Source organism: Rattus norvegicus, chromosome 4, assembly GCF_036323735.1.
Source record: "Rattus norvegicus strain BN/NHsdMcwi chromosome 4, GRCr8, whole genome shotgun sequence".
Classification (NCBI taxonomy): domain Eukaryota; kingdom Metazoa; phylum Chordata; class Mammalia; order Rodentia; family Muridae; genus Rattus; species Rattus norvegicus.
The window spans coordinates 88,160,269-88,179,456 of record NC_086022.1 but is presented as its reverse complement, the minus strand read 5'-3'; the positions used below and the strand labels follow the sequence as shown (position 1 = coordinate 88,179,456).

Genomic DNA, 19,188 nt, shown 5'->3' with positions numbered 1-19,188 from the left:
TGAGCCCAAGTTAAGTTGATATTGATGTATTCCTTTGAGAGATTGTGAACATGCATTGGAACTTTGGATTAGCAAGTCCATTGAATGTTGAGAACTTGGTGGATTGTACTCTAGGAGTTTGGACTCTAAGAGAACAGTATGGATGATGGGGGCCTGGCTTTTGTAATTAAAGAGGACAGTTTAAAGACTCTATCAGGGCCATTTGTTATCGAATGAAGATTCCACAATTCTGGTTATCTGGTTATGCTATAGATGAGTGTGAAATGATCAACCTATGGTCTTGGATGTAGCATTTACCTTTTGGCATCTGATAACTGCAGATCTTGTTACAGAATTGCAGAGATCCAGAGAGACTCTCAGTAGGTGCTGATGCATCAACTCTTATTAACAAGAAGCAAGAACTACTAGAGTTGTTGTCTTTGCTGGAATACTCTATTCTTATCCACAAGGAATGAGATATTAGTGGTGATTGGAAAGACAGCAGCATCACTGAGCTAAAAATCTTAAAAGTATTCTTGAGGGTCATTAAACAAAATCTGTGTTCTAGACACAGGTAATCAATTTGGTAGTGTACAAGTCACCCAAATGGTGTGGGTATTGTAGGTATGAAGAGATAATGGGGTGCAACTACATTCCTGGCACTTTTGAAATTCAGATGAATGTTCTGATATCTGTGGACCAGTTGCTCCTATGGGCATTGAGGAAGAGAACTGTAGATAAATAATTACAGGACACGGTACCTAAGCAAGGGTAGTTATTGATGAATAGGGGAAGCTGTATTATTTATATACACAATATAGCATCCAAAATAATGTGATGGATTTCTCAAAAGATGACTTACTTCAAAGGATAAGGGTATGGCTGAGATCCGTTTGTTTAATAGTGATGAAAAACTTTTTAATTTCAGGGTATTTGTTTTATTCAAGTAGGTTCAGTATTTACATCTAAATTTCCTGGTAGAAGAGAAATGGCTTAGTTGTAAAAAGCCACTGCACACTTTCAGAGGACCCACTTTTAGTACTTAGCACACACACATTGAAGCCTGAATCAAGAGTTTTACTGAGCCTTCCATTCTCCATCTGCACCCAGAGCTGCAGCTGTTCCAGAGCCCTTTGACACAAAATCTGCCTTTAGAGAGCAGGTCTCTGAGGAGCACTCTCCCTCCTACACCCACAGCCCACAGGTAGGACCCCACATTCTCTCCAATGACTGTCCAAGGAGAGACTGACTAGGAGTGCATAGGGCTTTTGAGCCACAGAGTAGCCTGAGAAGATACCCTTCTGATCTCCACCTGTGCCCAGAGCTAGGGATGTCCCATAACCCTCAGACACAAACCTGCCCACAGACAGATGGTCTGCCAAGAGCATCCTCCCCCCTAAACCCACAGCCCACAGGTGGGACCCCACTTTCTCTCCATTAAATGTTTAAGGAGAGATAGGCCAGGAGTTCACGGGGTGAGGAAACCACAGGGTGGCCAAGGACAGCACCTTTTTGGTCTCCATATATTCCCAGAGGTGGGGTTGTCCCAGTTCTCTGACCCAAATACTACCCTGAGAGAGCTGGTCTCCCAGAATTGCTCTCACTCCTAAGATCAGAGGCTCACAGGTCCACTGCAGAGACAAACTCCAGTCAGAGATACCAAGACCAACTAATATCAGAGATAACCAAATAGCAAGAGGCAAGTGCAAGAACCTAAGCAACAGAAACAAAGACTATTTGATATCATCAGAACCCAGTTCTCCAACCACACTAAATACTGGATATCCCAATACAACAAAAACAAGACTTTGCTTTAAACTCACATTTCGTGATGATGATAGAAGACTTTAAAAAGGACATAAATAACTACTTTAAAGAAATACAGGACAATACAAGTAACAAGTAGAAGCCCTTGAAGAGGAAACACAAAAAAACCTTTAAGAACTACAGGAAATCACAACCAAACAGGTGAAGGAATTGAACAAAACCATCCAGCATTTAAAAAAGGGAAATAGAAACAATAAAGAAATCACAAAGGAAGTCAACCGTGAAGAAAGAAAAACCTAGGAAAAAGATCAGGAGTCATAAACACAAGTATCACCAACACAACACAACAGATTGAAGAAAGAATTTCAGGAGTAGATGATACCATAGAAAACATTGACACAATAGTCAAAGAAAATGCAAAAAGCAAAAAGCTCCTAACCAAAAAGAAATCCAGGACACAATGAGAAGACCAAACCTAAAAAAATAATCGGTGTAGAAGAGAGCGAAGATTCCCAACTTAAAGAGCTAGTAAATACCTTCAACGAAATTATAGAAGAAAACTTCCCTAACCTAAAGATAGAGATGCCCATAAACATTCAAGAAGCCTAGAGAACTCTGAATAAATTGGACCAGAAAAGAAATTCCTCCTGTCACATAATAGTCTAAACACCAAATACACACAGAAAAAGAAAGAATATTAAAAGCAGTAAGGGAAAAATGTCAAGTAACATATAAAGGCTGACCTATAAGAATTACAGCAGATTTGTCAACAGAAATTATAAAAGGTAGAAGATCCAGGGCAGATGTCACACAGAACCTAAGACAACACAAAGGCCAGCCCAGGCTACTGTGTCCAGCACAATTTTCAATTAGCATAGATAGAGAAGACAGGATATTCGATAAAAAAATCCAACCCTACAAAGGATAATAGATGGAAAACTCCAGCACAAGGAAGAAAATTATAACCTAGACAAAGCAAGAAAGTAATCTTCTTGTAACAAACCCCCCAAAAATAGAGCCACAGAAACACAATTACACCTCTAAAAACAAATATAACAGGGAACAACAATCACTGTTCTTTAATATCTCTTAATATCAATGAGCTTAATTCCCCAATAAGAAGACACACTAACAGAATGGATATATAAACATGACCCAGCCTTTTGCTCCATTCAGGAAATGAACTTCTGTGAGTTGCCCTTGTGCTGTTTGTATTTTGATGTTAATTAAGATTCCCCTAGAGGAGCTGCCTAGAAATAGGAGTGAAACTAGTACTCATTTGACTTCATCTAGACCTTCTCCCCATTTTAACTTGTAAAATAAAGGCTAGAGACAGTGATTGGGCAGGTAGAACTGAAGAATTCCAGGGAGAGAGAGGGAGGGATAAGGGGAAGACTGAGGAGGGAGAGGTGAAAGGGAGATGGAGATGAAGCACATGGCCTAAAGAATCTGCAGGTAATAAGGTATCCCATAGCTAGGGAATAGAGTAGTGTAGTGGTAGATCTGCCCAATCTAGGCATCCAGTGGGGAAACCCCCCCCCAAAAAAAAACCCCAGAATTTTCACCAAGCAGTGCAGGTTCAACTGGTGGTCAGTATATAGAAGAATGCAAATTGATCCATTCTTTTTTTTATCCTTATTAACTTGAGCATTTCTTATTTACATTTCGATTGTTATTCCCTTTCCCAGTTTCTGGGCCAACATCCCCCTGACCCCTCCCTGTCCCCTTCTATATGGGTGTTCCCCTCCCCATTACCATTGCCCTGTACAAAGCTCTAGCCCAAGTGGATCAAAGACCTTCACATAAACCCAGAAACACTGAAACTAATATAAGAGAAAGTGGGGAAGAGCCTCGAACACATAGGCCCAGGGGAAATTTTCCTGAACAGAACACCAATGGCTTATTTTCTAAGATCAAGAATCAACAAACAGAACCTCATAAAATTGCAAAGTTTCTATAAGGCAAAGGACACTGTCAATAGGACAAACAGCAACCAACAGATTAGGGAAAGGTCTTTACCAATCCTATATCCAATAGAGGGCTAATGTCTAGTATATGCAAAGAACTGAAGAAGTTAGACTCCAGAGAATCAAATGATCCTATTAAAAAATGGGGTACAGAGCTAAACAAAAATGCTCAGCTGTGGAATATCAAATGGCTGAGAAGTACCTAAAGAAATGTTCACCTTCTTAGTCATTAGGGAAATGCAAATCAAAACAACCCTGAGATACCTCCTCACAGCAGTCAGAATGGCTATGACCAAAAACTCACGTGACAGCAGATGCTGGACAGAATGCAGAGAAATCGGAACCCTCGGTGCTGGTGGGATTGCAAGCTGGTACAACCACCCTGGAAATCAGTCTACATAGATTCTGGGGACAACACATTTCTCTTTTTCTTCAAGGTCTAATTATTTATTTGTTACTCTTAAAAGACTTGTTTTTGACTGGACTCAGATTTAGAAATAGAAGTTCTCAGGAAGGACAGCCTACTGCTGCTTTTCTTTGGCTTCCTTCATTCTCTTGGCCAAAACTTTAGCGTATTCTGCAGCTTCCTCTTGTTTTTCTTAGTGGGTTGCTTCTTCAGAGAAATATGTTGGTGCTTGTGTTGCAGAACATGGGGAATAACAAGATGCCAAATCTTGGGTGTTTTGTTCCTGGGCTTCTTACCTTCTTTGTTTAAGGGCTTTCTGACAACCTATTGGCAGACATCATCTTCTTTGGAGAGATTAAAAAGCTTTCAGATTCTACTAGCTCTTTTAGGTCCTAACCAACAAGGCATAGTAGTATCTGTCAGTCCTGGAATATCCTTCTCTCTTTTTTTTTTCAACAAAGAAGTTGAGAACACTCAGGTTGGAATCCACAATGCATCTGCAACCAGACTTGTGCTTCCTCTCTCCAGCTCTCCTTGGTCTATAACAAGAATGCCACTTACTTAACCGCAGGCGCACTCATAATACAGGAGAGGTGTTGATGGGGCTTACATTTGGACTGATAGTAAGTTACTTTTTCATTGCAAAGCATATGGATGATTCAGCATGGATGCTTAGTACCTTTTATAGCCTTCTTGTTCAGAATTCACAAATGACCACAGAAGGCAGTATATAATAATTTCACCTAAATTACACTATCAGAGTTTTTTATTAATGGTATGCAGAGAAACATATAGGATTAAACAAATGTTGAGATCCACATATTTATGGGTTTATGTCAGAGTTCTTCAGCAGGGGCAGTAGCATCATATTGTAGTAGAAAAAATGAAAAGTGCAGAATTCTTACTATAAGAAAGTGGCAAATGATCATTTATAGTTAATATACTATTTAATTACTTAAGGACTTGGTTATATGTTACTGAAATAGAGTAAATTAATAACATATAATATATGTATAATGTAGACATAACATAAAAACTGATACACGTAATTGTGTACAGATAGTAACAATTTTAGAAATACTTCTGTTTATAATATTGAATCCTTAGGGGCTGCCCTTGCTCTTCCTACTTATTCAATATAATACTCAAAGTCCTTGCCAGGGAAATTACACAATAAAATGAGTTCAAGGGATACAAATTGGAAAGGAAGAATCACTATTTGCATATGATACATAGTATACTTAAGTGACCCCAAAAATTCCACCAGAGAACTCCTAAACCCAGTAAACAACTTCAGCAAAGTGGCTAGATATAAAATTAACTCAAAAAAATGTGTAGGCTTCCTCTACTCAAAGGTAAACATGCTGAGAAAGAAATTAGGGAAATGCCACGCTTCATATTAGTCATGAATAATATAAAATACTTTGGTGTGACTCTAACCAAGCAAGTAAAAGTTCTGTATGACAAGAAGTTCAAGACTCCTAAGAAAGAAATTGGAGATCTCAGAAAATGGAAAGACCTACCCTGCTCATACATTGCCAGGATTAGTATAATAAAAATGGCCATCCTGCCTAAAGCAATCTACAGGTTCAATGCAATCCCCATTAAAATTCCAACTCAAGGGGTTGGGGATTTAGCTCAGTGGTAGAGCACTTGCCTAGCAAGCACAAGGCCCTGGGTTCGGTCCCCAACTCAAAAAAAAAAAAAATCCAACTCAACTCTTCATAGAGTTATAACGAGCAACTTGCAAATTCATTTTCAATAATAAAATAAAAAACGGTGATAGTGAAAACTATCCTCAACACTAAAAGTACATCTGGGGGAATCACCATCCCTGACCTCAAGCTGTATTACAGAGCAATAGTGATATAAAACTAAGAGAAGAGTAGTGGGGAAGAGTCTTGAACACATGGGCATAGGCGAAAATTTCCTGAACAGAACACAGATGGCTTATGGTCTAAAGTCAAGGATTGACAAATGGGAGCCCATAAAATTGCAAAGCTTCTGTAAGGCAAAGAACACTGTCATGAGACGAAATGGCAAATAATAGATTGGGAAAAGATCTTTACCAATCCTACATCTGATAGAGTGCTAATATCTAACATATACAGAGAACTCAAGAAGTTAAACTCCATAGAATGAAAAAACCCTATAAAATAGGGTACAGAGTTAAACCAACAATTTTCAACTAAGGAATGTCAAGTGGCTGAGAAGAACCTAAAAGAGTGTTCAACATTTTTTTTAGTGATCAGGAAAATGTTAATCTAAACAACCCTGCGATTCTACCTTATACCAGTCAGAATGGCTAAGATCAAAAACTCAGGTGACAACAGCTGCTGGACAGGATGTGGAGAAAGAAGAACCCTCCTCCAATTTTGATGGGATTGCAAGCATGTACAACTGCTCTGGAAATCAGTCTAGTGGTTCCTGGGAACACTTGACATAGTACAACCTGAAGACCTAGCTATCCCACTCCCGGGCATATACCCAAGAGATGCTCCAGTATATAACAAGGAACCATGCTCCACTATGTTCGTAGCCATTTTATTTATAATAGCCAGAAGCTGAAAAGAACCTAGATGTCCTTCAACAGAGGAATGGATATAGAAACTGTGGTACAGTTATAAAATGGATTACTACTCAACTATTTAAAACAATGACTTCGTGAAATTCTTAGGCAAATGGATGGAACTAGAAAATATCCTGAGTGAGGCAACCTAGTCTCAAAAGAACACACATGGTATGCACACACTGATAAGTACATATTAGCCCAAAAGCTCAGAGTACCCAAGGTACAATTACAGACTACAGGAAGCTCAATCACAGGAGGAACTATGAAGACAAAATTTGGAACAGAAACTGAAGGAAAGGCCATTCAGAGACTGCCCAACCTGGGGATCCATCACATATACAGTCACCAAACCCAGACTCTATTGAGGATGCCATGAATTGCATGCTAATAGCAACCTGATATAGTTGTCTTCTGGGAAGCTCTGCCAGAGCCTAACAAATACAGAGGTGGATATTTACACCCAAACATTGGACTGAAAATAGGGCTCCAATGAAGGAGTTAGAGAAAGGACTGAAGGAACTGAAGGGGTTTTCAACCCCATAGGAAGAACAACAATATTAACTGGCCAGATACCCCATAGCTTCCAGGGACTAAACCACCAACAAAAGAGTACACATGGAGTGACTGGTGGCTTCAGCCGCCTATATAGCAAGAATGGCCTTGTAGTACATCAATGAGAGGAGAGGCCCTTAGTCCTGTGAAGGCTCAATGCCCCAGTGCAGGAGAATCCCAGGGCTGGGGTGAGGGAGGGAGTTGTTGGGTGGGGAGCACCCTCATAGAAGCAAGAGGAATATGGATGAGATAGGTAGTTTTTGGAGGGGAAACCAGGAAAGGTGAAAAAAATTGAAATGTAAATAAAGAAAATCTCCAATGAAAGAAGAATCGTTACATGTGGAATACTTTTTATTCACAATGTACTTAGTTTGACCTCAATTTTGTTGAAAGACTATCAAGACTTACAGTATAAAGGAGAAAGTATTTACTTATTTATTTTGTATCATTGAGTGTTATTGGATTTACCACAGTCCTTCATTTTAAACAACATTACAAAACCATAGTAAGAAAAATATGACAGTGCTTGTACCAAACTTGAAATATGGACCAATGTAATGTAATTGAGGATAGAGATATAAGTTCATTAAGCTTCAGGTATCCATCTGTGTCAAAGATGCCAATGCACCATGAAAAATAGTTGTCTTCTTCATCAAGTAGTGAAGGAAAATTCTGTGTCCATATGAAAGATAATTAATATGTAGCTTTAACTCTCACCCTGCACAAAAGTTAGCTCCAAGTGTCTTGAAGACATCAATCTAAAAGCTGACTATCTGAAAATACTAAAAGAAAATGGGGAGGAGGGTGTACTTCAACATACAGATTTAGGTAAACACTTTCTAATTCAGAATCCAGTTGCTCAGGTAGTAAGATCAGTAGTTGACAACTGGGACCTGATGAGTTCAACAGCTTCTGTTTAGCAGGGAAACATTCAATAAAGTAAAAAGACAATCCACTGGATGGGAGAAAAATCTTGTCCATATCCTCACTACTAAGCATCTCAGAGAAGGTCACCTGCATTGATTCTTGGGAGCCTCCCTCAACCTTAGTCTCTAGAACTTCTTAGAGAATCTACCCAACACACCCTCCAGCAGTTGCACATTTCCATTCATTCTTCTGGCCCTCTGGGATGCTCTCCTGTCTCTCCCCATGCTTGATCCTGCTCTCCTATTCCTTTTACCCTCCCCTCTCTGACTCAGATCCCTTCCTCCTTCTGCCTTACATGACTATTTTATCCCCCCTTCTAAGTGGGATCCAAGCATCCTCACTTGGCACTTTCTTCTTGTTTAACTTCTTAGAGTCTGTGGAGTGCAGCATGGTTATCTATATTTTATGACTAATATTTTCTTATAACTGAGTACATACCATTCTTGTTCTTTCGGTTCTGAGTTACCTCCCTCAGCATATTTTCTTGTTATACTCATTTGCTTGCAAAATTCATGATGTCCTTGTTTTTTATACCTGAATAGTATTCACCTGTATAAATGAACCATATTTTTTGTCCGTTCTTAAGTATAATAAGTATAATAAGTCCGTTCTTTAAGTAATAATACCTGGGTTGCTTCCAATTTCTGGGTATTATGAATTTTTTGAACATAGCTTATACACATGTCCTTGAAAAATTGGAGAACATCTTCTGTGTATTTACCCAGAAGCAGTATAGCTGGGTCTTCAGGTAGAACTATTTCCAAGTTTTTTATCCTGTCTAAAGAAATGGTGGGGGAAAGATGGAGCAGAGATTAAAGGAACAGGTAAGCAGAGACCAGCCCATTTTGAGACCCATTCCATGGGCAGGCACCAATCCCTCACACTATTACTGATGCTAAGTTGTGCTTGCAGAGAGGACTATAGCATATCAACCCTCTGAAAGTGTCTTCCCAGCAGTTTACTCAATCAGAGGTAAATACCCACAGAAAAATATTCCTATGTGGTTGTGGAAACTTATGGAAGAGTTAAGGAATGATTGAAGACTCTTAAAGAGATGGAAATTCCACATAAAGACCAACAGTGTCATCTATTAACCCCTGGGAGCTTCCAGAGAATGATCCACCCACCAATCAAAGAGCACACAGGCTAGTTCAAGGCCCCCAGCAATATGAAGCAGAGGCTGCCATGCCTACTCTTAGAGGGAGAGGATGTGCCTAATCCTGCAATCCTGATGCACCAAGGTAGGAACATACAAAGGGGATACCCACTCAGAGGTGAAGTGTGTGGGGACTGGGATGCAGCATTTAGGATAAAAATAAATAAACAAACAAATGAATAAAACTTAAAAGAAAAAGTAAGATAGTCTAAACAAAAGTCACACAATCCAGTTAATAAATGGTCTAATGAAATACACAAAGAACTCTTGTTTTTGCTTTTTATTGGTTTTAACCTCCTTTTTTAAAAAACATTATTTATCAAATATACTTCTTTACTTACATTTCAAACGTCATTCCCCTTCCCGATTTCTTGCCCATAAGCTCCCATCCTTTCCCCTTCCTCTCCCCTATACAGGTATTCCCCCCCACAGATCACACTTACTACCCCCCCATATTCCCCTACACTGGGGATCAAACTTAGGCAGGATCAAGGGCTTCCCCTTACCCTGGTGACCCCACAAGTTTATTCTCTGCTACATGAAGTTGGAGACCTCTGTCATTCCGTGTATAGTCTTTCAGTAGTGATTTAGTCCCTCGAAGCTCTGGTTGGTTGGCATTGTTGGTTTTTTTTTTCTTTCAATTTATTTCCTTGATCTTTGTTAAATTGGGTATTTCATATTTACATCTCAATTGTTATTCCCTTTCCCGGCCTACAGGGCAACATAACTCTAAACCCTCCCCCTCCCCTTCTATATGGGCTTCCCCTCCCCATCCTCCCACCATTACCACCCTCCCCCCAACAATCCCATTCACTGGGAGTCCAGTCTTGGCAGGACCAAGGGCTTCCACTTCCACTGGTGCTCTTACTAGGCTATTCATTGTTACCTATAAGGTTGGAGCCCAGGGTCAGTCCATGTATAGTCTTTGAGTAGTGGCCCAGTCCCTGGAAACTCTGGTTGGTTGGCATTGTTGTTCATATGGGGTCTCAAGCCGCTTCAAGCTCTATCAGTCCTTTCTCTGAATCCTTAAATGGGGGTTCCGTTCTCAGTTCAGTCGTTTGCTGCTGGCTTTCACCAATGTATTTGCCATATTCTGGCTGTGTCTCTCAGGAGAGATCTACATCCAGTTCCTGTAGGCCTGCACTTCTTTGCTTCATCCATCTTATCTAGTTTGGTGGCTGTATATGTATGGGCCACATGTGGGGCAGGCTCTGAATGGGCTTTCCTTCAGGTTCTGTTCTAAACTTTGCCTTCCTATTCCCTCCCTAGGGTATTCTTGTTCCCCTTTTAAATAAGGAGTGAAGCATTCACATTTTGGTCATACTTCTTGAGTTTCATGTGTCCTGGCATCTAGGGTAATTTGATCATTTGGGCTAATATCCACTTATCAATGAGTGCATACCATGTGTGTTTTACTGTGATTGGGTTACCTAACTCGGGATATTTCCCAGTTCAATCCATTTGCCTATGAATTTCATAAAGCCATTGTTTTGATAGCTGAGTAGTATTCCCTTGTGTAAATGTACCACATTTTCTGTATCCATTCTTCTGTTGAAGGGCATCTGGGTTCTTTCCAGCTACTGGCTATTATAAATAAGGCTGCTATGAACATAGTGGAGCATGTCTCTTTGTTGTATGTTGGGGCATCTTTTGGGTATATGCCCAAGAGAGGTATAGCTGGGTCCTCACATAGTTCAATGTCCAATTTTCTGAGGATCCTCCAGACTGATTTCCAGAATGGTTGTAGCAGTCTGCAATCCCACCAACAATGGAGGAGTGTTCCTCTTTCTCCACATCCTTGCCAGCATCTGCTGTCACCTGAGTTTTTGATCTTAGCCATTCTGACTGGTGTGGGGTGGAACCTCAGGGTTGTTTTGATTTGCATCTTCCTTATGACTAAAGATGTTGAACATTTCTTTCGTTGTTTCTCAGCCATTCAGGATTCCTCAACTGTGAATTCTTTGTTTAGCACTGAACCCCATTTTCTAATGTGGTTATTTTTCTCCCTGCAGCCTAACTTGGTGAGTTTTTGAGTATTTTGGATATAAGCCCTCTATCAGTTGTAGGATTGGTAAAGATCTATTCCCAATCTGTTGGTTGCTGTTTTTTCCTAACAACAGTGTCCTTTGCCTTACAGAAGCTTTGCAGTTTTATGAGATCCCATTTGTCGATTCTTGATCTTAGAGCATAAGCCATTGGTGTTTTGTTCAGGAACTTTTCCCCAGTGCCCATATGTTCGAGACTCTTCCCAATTTTTCTTCTATTAGTTTGAGTGTATCTGGTTTGATGTGGAGGTCCTTGATCCACTTGGACTTAAGCACAAAGAATTCTTAATATAAATACACAAAAACTCAATTTTAAAACAGGATGTGAATAATGTTTCTTTCCAGTAATATAAATTGACAACCAATGTGTGAAAACATGCAGAGTGTTACTAATTATTATGGAAAGGCAACCCAAAACAATATATGATATCACCTTCCATATATTAAAATGACTTTTATCAAAGTCTCAACAGATAGCAAAGCTCAGAATGTGTAGCAAAATTAATAGCTATTCAGTTTTGATGAAAGGGTATATTGGTGCATGGTGTGTGTGAAATACTATTGTGCTTACCAAGATTTCAAGTAGAATCATAAAATGCAAACCATGATCCTGGTTTTGTGAATTTAATACAGGACACTAAAATGTTGTCCCAAAATTTACTTGCATTCTATATTTATTTTGGCCCTATCTATAAGAACCAAGATACAAAAACTTGCAATTGTTATTTATGCATGACAAACTAGACCATACAAATTGCTACATATAACTATCATTGTTGGGGGCTGGAGAGATGGCTCAGAGGTTAAGAGCACTGTCTAGTCTTCCAGAAGTCCTGAGTTCAATTCCCAGCAACTACTTGGTGGTTTACCTGTAATGAGATCTGGTGCCCTCTCCTGGCCTGCAGGCATACATAGAGGCAGAAAGCTGTATGATGCTTAATATTTTTTTTAAAGTGCTATAGAGATGGCTCAGTGGATAAGAGCACTGACTGCTCTTCCAGAGGTCCCGAGTTCAAATCCCAGCAACCACATGGTGGCTCACAACCATGTGTAATGAGATCTGATACTTTCTCCTGGTGTGTCTAAGCGTGCTTATACATCATAAACCTTTAAACACTATCCCTGCCCTCCAACTATATAAAAAAAAAACCTATCATTGTCTTTGGTAGAAATATAGGTAAATCTTGATATTATCTGAAATAAATATTCTAGGTACAGAAAGACAAGTACCATATAATTGACTTGTTAAGGTTAAACATGTATGCCAAGGAATAGACTGGCAATTACCAGAGATTAACACAGGAGAGAAAAGGGGAAGAAAAACTATTGATATATGTTTAAACTGCTACGTACAATGAAATTAACTAAGGGAGTTCAGCTTATATACTATTGTTGAGATAAGTATTAAACCTTTGAATATTATTAAGAATATTAGTCATGTGATTTTACCATTCAAAAACTAACTGAGGGAGTAGAGAAGGATATCATCAATATACATCATTTCATGTACAAAGTATTCAAAGAAAAACATAAATGCTGGAGCTAACTGGCATCATGAACCAAATGGATATAACAGATATTTACACACAATTTTATCTAGCTACCAAAGATGTATCTTCTCAATCGCTGCAGACATATAAAAAGTAAGTCGCAACAGAATCATGAAAATTGTAATCCCAGTCGAAATACTATCTGAACATCACAGGCTAAAGCTACAAGCCAAGATCAGGAAGCTTTCAAACTCATTAAAATGAAACAACTCATCACAGAATGAAAAATGGGTCAAGACAGATATTATTACAGAAATTAAAGACTTTCTAGAATTGAATGAAAATAAAAACATACCATACCTGAATCAAGGAGACACAATGTTAATGGTTCATAACAGTTTTATTTATAATAGCCAAAACACTGGAGACAAAGTAGATGTTTCTGAACTGTGGAATGTATAAAGAAAATGTGACCCACAGCTCCCTGTACCCAAATCCCATAGGGGAGATGAACTCCCAGAAGTGTGGACAATCCTTAGACCTCAGAAGAGACCACCACTTCTGCCCACTTCTACTCCTATTCCTGGCACAAGAAGAAACTGCACGGTGCCTCTGGATACAGGAATATAGGAGCAGTCAGTGGCAGGAACCTTCTGGTTTCTGCGAACGCCCGGAACTGAACTGAACCACTCCCTCAGCTCCCTGCACCCAAATACCATGGGGGAGAGAGCTGGACCCTCAGAAGTGCAGACAATACAGAGAACTCAGAGGACATAAATACTTTTGCCCACATTCCTGACCCAAGAGGAAATTGCCTAGTGCCATCTGTGCCCTCTGGGAACAAGGACCTGGGAACAGTCAGGGGCAGGACCTTTCGGGTTTCTGCCTGTGCCTAGAGCTGAATGTCAGTTGCCAGGAGCACCTACACAACTGAGAGCAGAGGTAAGACCGACTCTTCTGCTTCAATTGACCTGCCTGGTGGCCTCAGCACACACAAAGGCAAAAGTCCTCTGGGACAGGACACTTCTGGTTTCTGGCTGTGCCCAGAACTGAACTGAACCAATCCAACAGCTTCCTGCACCCAAATCCCATGGGGGAGAAAGCTGAACTCCCAGAAATGTGGACAATGCAGAGACCGCAGGAGAGACTGCCACTTCTGCCCACTTCTGCTCATATTCCTGGTCCAAGAAGAAACTGCATGGTGCCTCTGGATACAGGAATATAGAAGCAGTCAGCTGCAGCAACCTGCTGGTTTCTGTGAAAACCAAGAACTGAACTGAACTGGTCCCACAGCTCCCTGCACCCAAATCCCTTGGGAGAGAGAGCTGAACCCTCAGAAATGTGAACAATTCAAGGAAATCAATTCAGAGGAAACAGCTACTTTCTGCCCACATCCCTGACCCAAGAGGAAATCACCTAGTGCCATCCAGGACCTCTGGAAACAGGGACCTAAGAGCAGTCAGGAGCAGGACACTGGATTTCTGCTTGTGCTAAGAATTGAAAGTCACTTGCTAGGAGCACCTATTCACCTGAGAGCAGAGGTAAAACCTACTCTTCTGAGCCAAGCAACCAATGTGGAACCTTCAGGTTATACAAACCCAGGAGCAGCTCTCTGTTCCCATATCAAGCTGAAAGAAAACAGGTTTACAGGAGTGCTGACACACAGGCCTACAGGAGGGTCAAGCCACTGTCAGAGACACCAAGACAAGATAACACCAGAGACAACCTAATGATGAGAGGCAAGCGCAGGTACCTAAGCAAAGGAAACCAAGACTATTTGGCATCATACGAGCCCAGTTCTCCCATCAAAGCATACACTGGATATCCAAACACACAAGAAATGCAATATTTGGATTTAATATCACATTTCATGATGATGATGTTAGAGAACTTCAAGAAGGACATAAATAACTTCCTTAAAGAAATAGAGGACAACACAAGTAAACAAGTAGAACCCCCTAAAGAGAAAACACAAAAATTCCTTAAACAATTACAGGAAAACACAACCAAACAAGTGAAGGAATTGAACAAAAACCATCCAAGATTTAAAAATGGAAATAGAAACAATAAATAAAGCACAAAGGAAGAGAACCCTGGAGATAGAAAGCCTAGGCAAGAGATCAGGAGTCATAGACACAAGCATTATCAACAGAATACAAGAGATAAAAGAGAGACTCTCAGGGGCAGAAGATACCATAGAAAACATCAACACAATGGTCAAAGATAATGTAAAATGCAAAACGCTCCTAACCCAAAACATCCAGAAAATCCAAGACATAATGAGAAGATCAAACCTAAGGATAATAGGTATAGAAGGAAGTGACGACTCCCAACTTAAAGGGCCAGTAAGTATATTCAACAAAATTATAGAAGAAAACTTCCCTAACCTAAAGAAAGAGATGACCATAAACATAAAAGAAGCCTACAGAACTCCAAATAGATTGCACTAGAAGAAAAATTCCTCCTGTCACATTATAGTTAAAACACCAAATGCTACTTCCAGTTTCTAGCTGGGACCCGCACCTTGCGGATCCCGGCCCACAACTCTCTGCTCCCAAACCTCGTGGGAGAGAGAACTCACCGCCTAGACAGGTGGGCACACCTGAGACTGCAGGGCAGGAGAGACCACTAATACTGCCAACCCTTGCCCACATTCCTGGCCCATGAAGAAACTGTATAGGGCCTCTGGAAACAGGAAGACAGGGGCACTCAACTCAGTGGTCCATACACTGCCCAGATCTGAAGGGACCCAGTCAAACAGCTCCCTGCACCCAAATACCTTGGGAGGGAGAGCTAGACCTTCAGAGGGGCAGACATGGCTGAGAAGCCAGAGGAACTCCTCTCTGCCCACATTTCTGACTCTAGAGGAAACCGCCTAGTGCCATCTGGGTCCCTTGTGCACAGGGTGCCAAGCGAAGGCAGGGCAGACCATTCTGGTTGCTGCCCTCACAGAGAGCTGAAACCCGGATCTGAGAAGCGACTTCAGGCCTCAGACCAGAGGTAAGACCATCTTTTCTGTTCTAAGTGACCTGCTTGGTGGACTCAGGACACATGCCCACGTGAACACCTGAAGACAAGTAGACAGGAATGACTACACGCCTGAAAGCAGAACACTCTGTGCTCATAACTGACTGAAAGAGAATAGGAAAATACATTTACAGCACTCCTAACACACAGTTTTATAGGACAGTCTAACCACTGTTAGAAATAACTGAACAAGGTAACACAGAGACAACATGATGGCAAGAGGCAAGCACAGGAAACCAAGCAACAGAAACAAAGACTGCATGGCATCATCAGAACCCAATTCTCCCACCAAAGCAAACACCAAATATCCAAACACAGCAGAAAAGCAAGATCTAGATTCAAAATCACGTTTGATCATGAGGATGGGGGACTACAAGAAAGACATAAAGAACTCCCTTAGAAAAATGCAGGAAAACGCAAACAAGTTGAAGTCTATAGACAGGAAACACAAAAATCCCTGAAAGATTTCCAGGAAAACGCAATCAAACAGGTCAAGGTATTAAAAATGGAAATAGAAGCAATAAAGAAAGCACAAAGGGAGACAACCTTGGATATAGAAAACCAAAGGAAGAGATAAGGAGCCATAGATACAAGCATCAACAACAGAACGCAAGAGATAGAAGAGAGAATCTCAGGAGCAGAAGATTCCATAGAAATCATCGAAACAACTGTCAAAGATAATGTAAAATTGGAAAGACACTGGCCCAAAACATACAGGAAATCCAGGACGCAAGGAGAAGATCAAACCTAAGGATAATAGGTATAGAAGAGAGTGAAGACTCCCAGCTCAAAGGACCAGTAAATTTCTTCAACAAAATCATAGAAGAAAACTTCCCTAACCTGAAGAAAGAGATGCCCATAAACATATAAGAAGCCTACAGAACTTCAAATAGATTGGACCAGAAAAAAAACTACTCCCATCACATAATAGTCAAAACACCAAATGCACAAAACAAAGAAAGAATATTAAAAGTAGTAAGGGAAAAAGGTCAAGTAACACATGAAGGCAGACCTACCAGAATTACACCAGACTTCTCACCAGAGACTATGAAAGCCAGAAAATCCAGGACAGAAGTCATACAGACCCTAAGAGAATACAAATGCCAGCCCAGGTTACTGTATCCAGCAAAACTCTCAATTGACAAAGATGGAGAAACCAAGATATTCCATGACAAAACCAAATTTACACAATATCTTTTTACAAATCCAGCCGTACAAAGGATAATAAATGGTAAATTCCAACAGAAGAAGGCAAGCTTCACCAGAGTCAAAGCATGAAATTAATCATTTTGCAACAAAACAAGGAGAAGACAAGCACAAACAACCTCACATCAAAACATGAATATAACAGGAAGCAATTCCTTAATATCACTATTCCTTAATATCTCTCAACATCAATGGACTCAATTCCCCAATAAAAAAATACACAGATTAACACACTGGATACACGATAAGGTCCCAACATTTTGCTGCCTACAGTAAATACAACTTAGAGACAAGACAGACACTATTTGAGAGTAAAAGACTGGAAAACTACTTTCCAAGCAAATGATCTGAAGAAGCAAGCTGGAGTAGCCATTCTAATATCGAATAAAATCGATTTTCAACCAAAAGTCATCAAAAAAGAAAAGAAAGGACACTTCATATTCATCAATGGAAAAATCCACCAAGATGAATGCTGAATCCTAAATATCTATGCTCCAAATAAAAGGGGACCTACATACATAAAAGAAACCTTACTAAATCTCAAAGTACACACTACACCTCACACAATAAAAGTAGGAGACTTAAACACCCACTGTCATCAATGGACAGATCATGAAAACAGAAATTAAACAGAGACATAGATATACTAAGAGAAGTCATGAACCAAATGGATTTAACAGATATTTATAGAACATTCTAATGTAAAAGAAAAGGATATACCTTCTTCTCACCACCGCATGGTACTTTCTCCAAAATTGACAATATAATCAGTCATAAAACAGGTCTCAAGAGATACAGAAAGATAGAAATAATCCTGTGCATCCTTCCAGACCACCACAGGCTAAAGCTGGTCTTCAATAACAATAAGGAAAGAATGCCCACATATACATGGAAGTTGAATAAGTTGAACTCAGTAATAACCTGGTCAAGGAAGAAATAAAGAAAGAAATTAAAAACTTCTTAGAATTTAAGGAAAATTATGGTACACCATACCCAACCTTATGGGACACAATGAAATCTGTGCTAAGAGGAACGCTCATAGCTCTGAGTGCCTGCAGAAGGAAACAGGGGAGAGCATATATCAGCAGCTTGACAGCAAACCTAAAAGCTCTAGAACAAAAAGAAGCAAATACACCCAGGAGGGGTAGAAGGCAGGAAATAATCAAACTCAGTAGAAACAAAAAGGACTATACAAAGAATCAACAGAACCAAAAGTTGGTTCTTTGAGAAAATCAACAAGATAGATAAACACTTAGCCAGGCTAACGAGAGGACATAGAGAATGTGTACAAATTAACAAAATCATAAATGAAAAGGGAGAAATCACAATAGAGGCAGAGGAAATTCAAATGTCATCATATCCTACTACAAAATCCTACATTCAACAAAACTTGAAAATCTGGAGGAAATGGAAAATTTCTTAGACAGATACCAGGTAAAAAAGTAAATCAGGAACAAATAAACCATGGAAACAGCCCCATAACTCCTAAAGAAATAGAAGCAGTTATTAAAAGTCTCGCAACCAAAAAGAGCCCAGGTTCAGATGGGTTCAGTGCAGAATTCTATCAGACCTTCATAGAAGACCTCATACCAACACTATCCAAACTATTCCACAAAATTGAAACAGATGGAGCACAACGGAATTCCTTCTATGAAGCCATAATTACTCTTATAATTAAACCACACAAAGAACCAACAAAGAAAGAGAATGTCAGACCAATTCCCTTATGAATATCAACTCAATAAAATTCTAGGAAACCGAATCCAAGAGCACATCAAAACAATAATCCACCGTGATCAAGTACGCTTCATTCCAGGGATGCAGGGATGGTTTAAGATACAGAAAACCATCAACATAATCCACTATATAAACAAACTGAAAGATAAAAACCGCATGATCATTTCATTAGATGCTGAGAAATTTTTTTGACAAAATTCAACAACCCTTCATGATAAAAGTCTTGGGAAGAACAGGACTTCAAGGCCCATACCTAAGCATAGCAAATTGCATATAAAGCAAATCAGTAGCTAATATTAAACTGAATGGAGAGAAACTTGAAGCAATCCCACTAAAATCAGGGACTAGACAAGGCTG

General features: G+C 39.9%; 1 pseudogene; it reads right to left on the bottom strand.

Annotated features, from left to right (window-relative positions):
• Positions 1-4,173: 4,173 nt before the first annotated feature.
• On the bottom strand, positions 4,174-5,685 carry LOC103692144 (40S ribosomal protein S6 pseudogene; annotated as a pseudogene).
• Between the last annotated feature and the right edge of the window lie 13,503 nt (positions 5,686-19,188).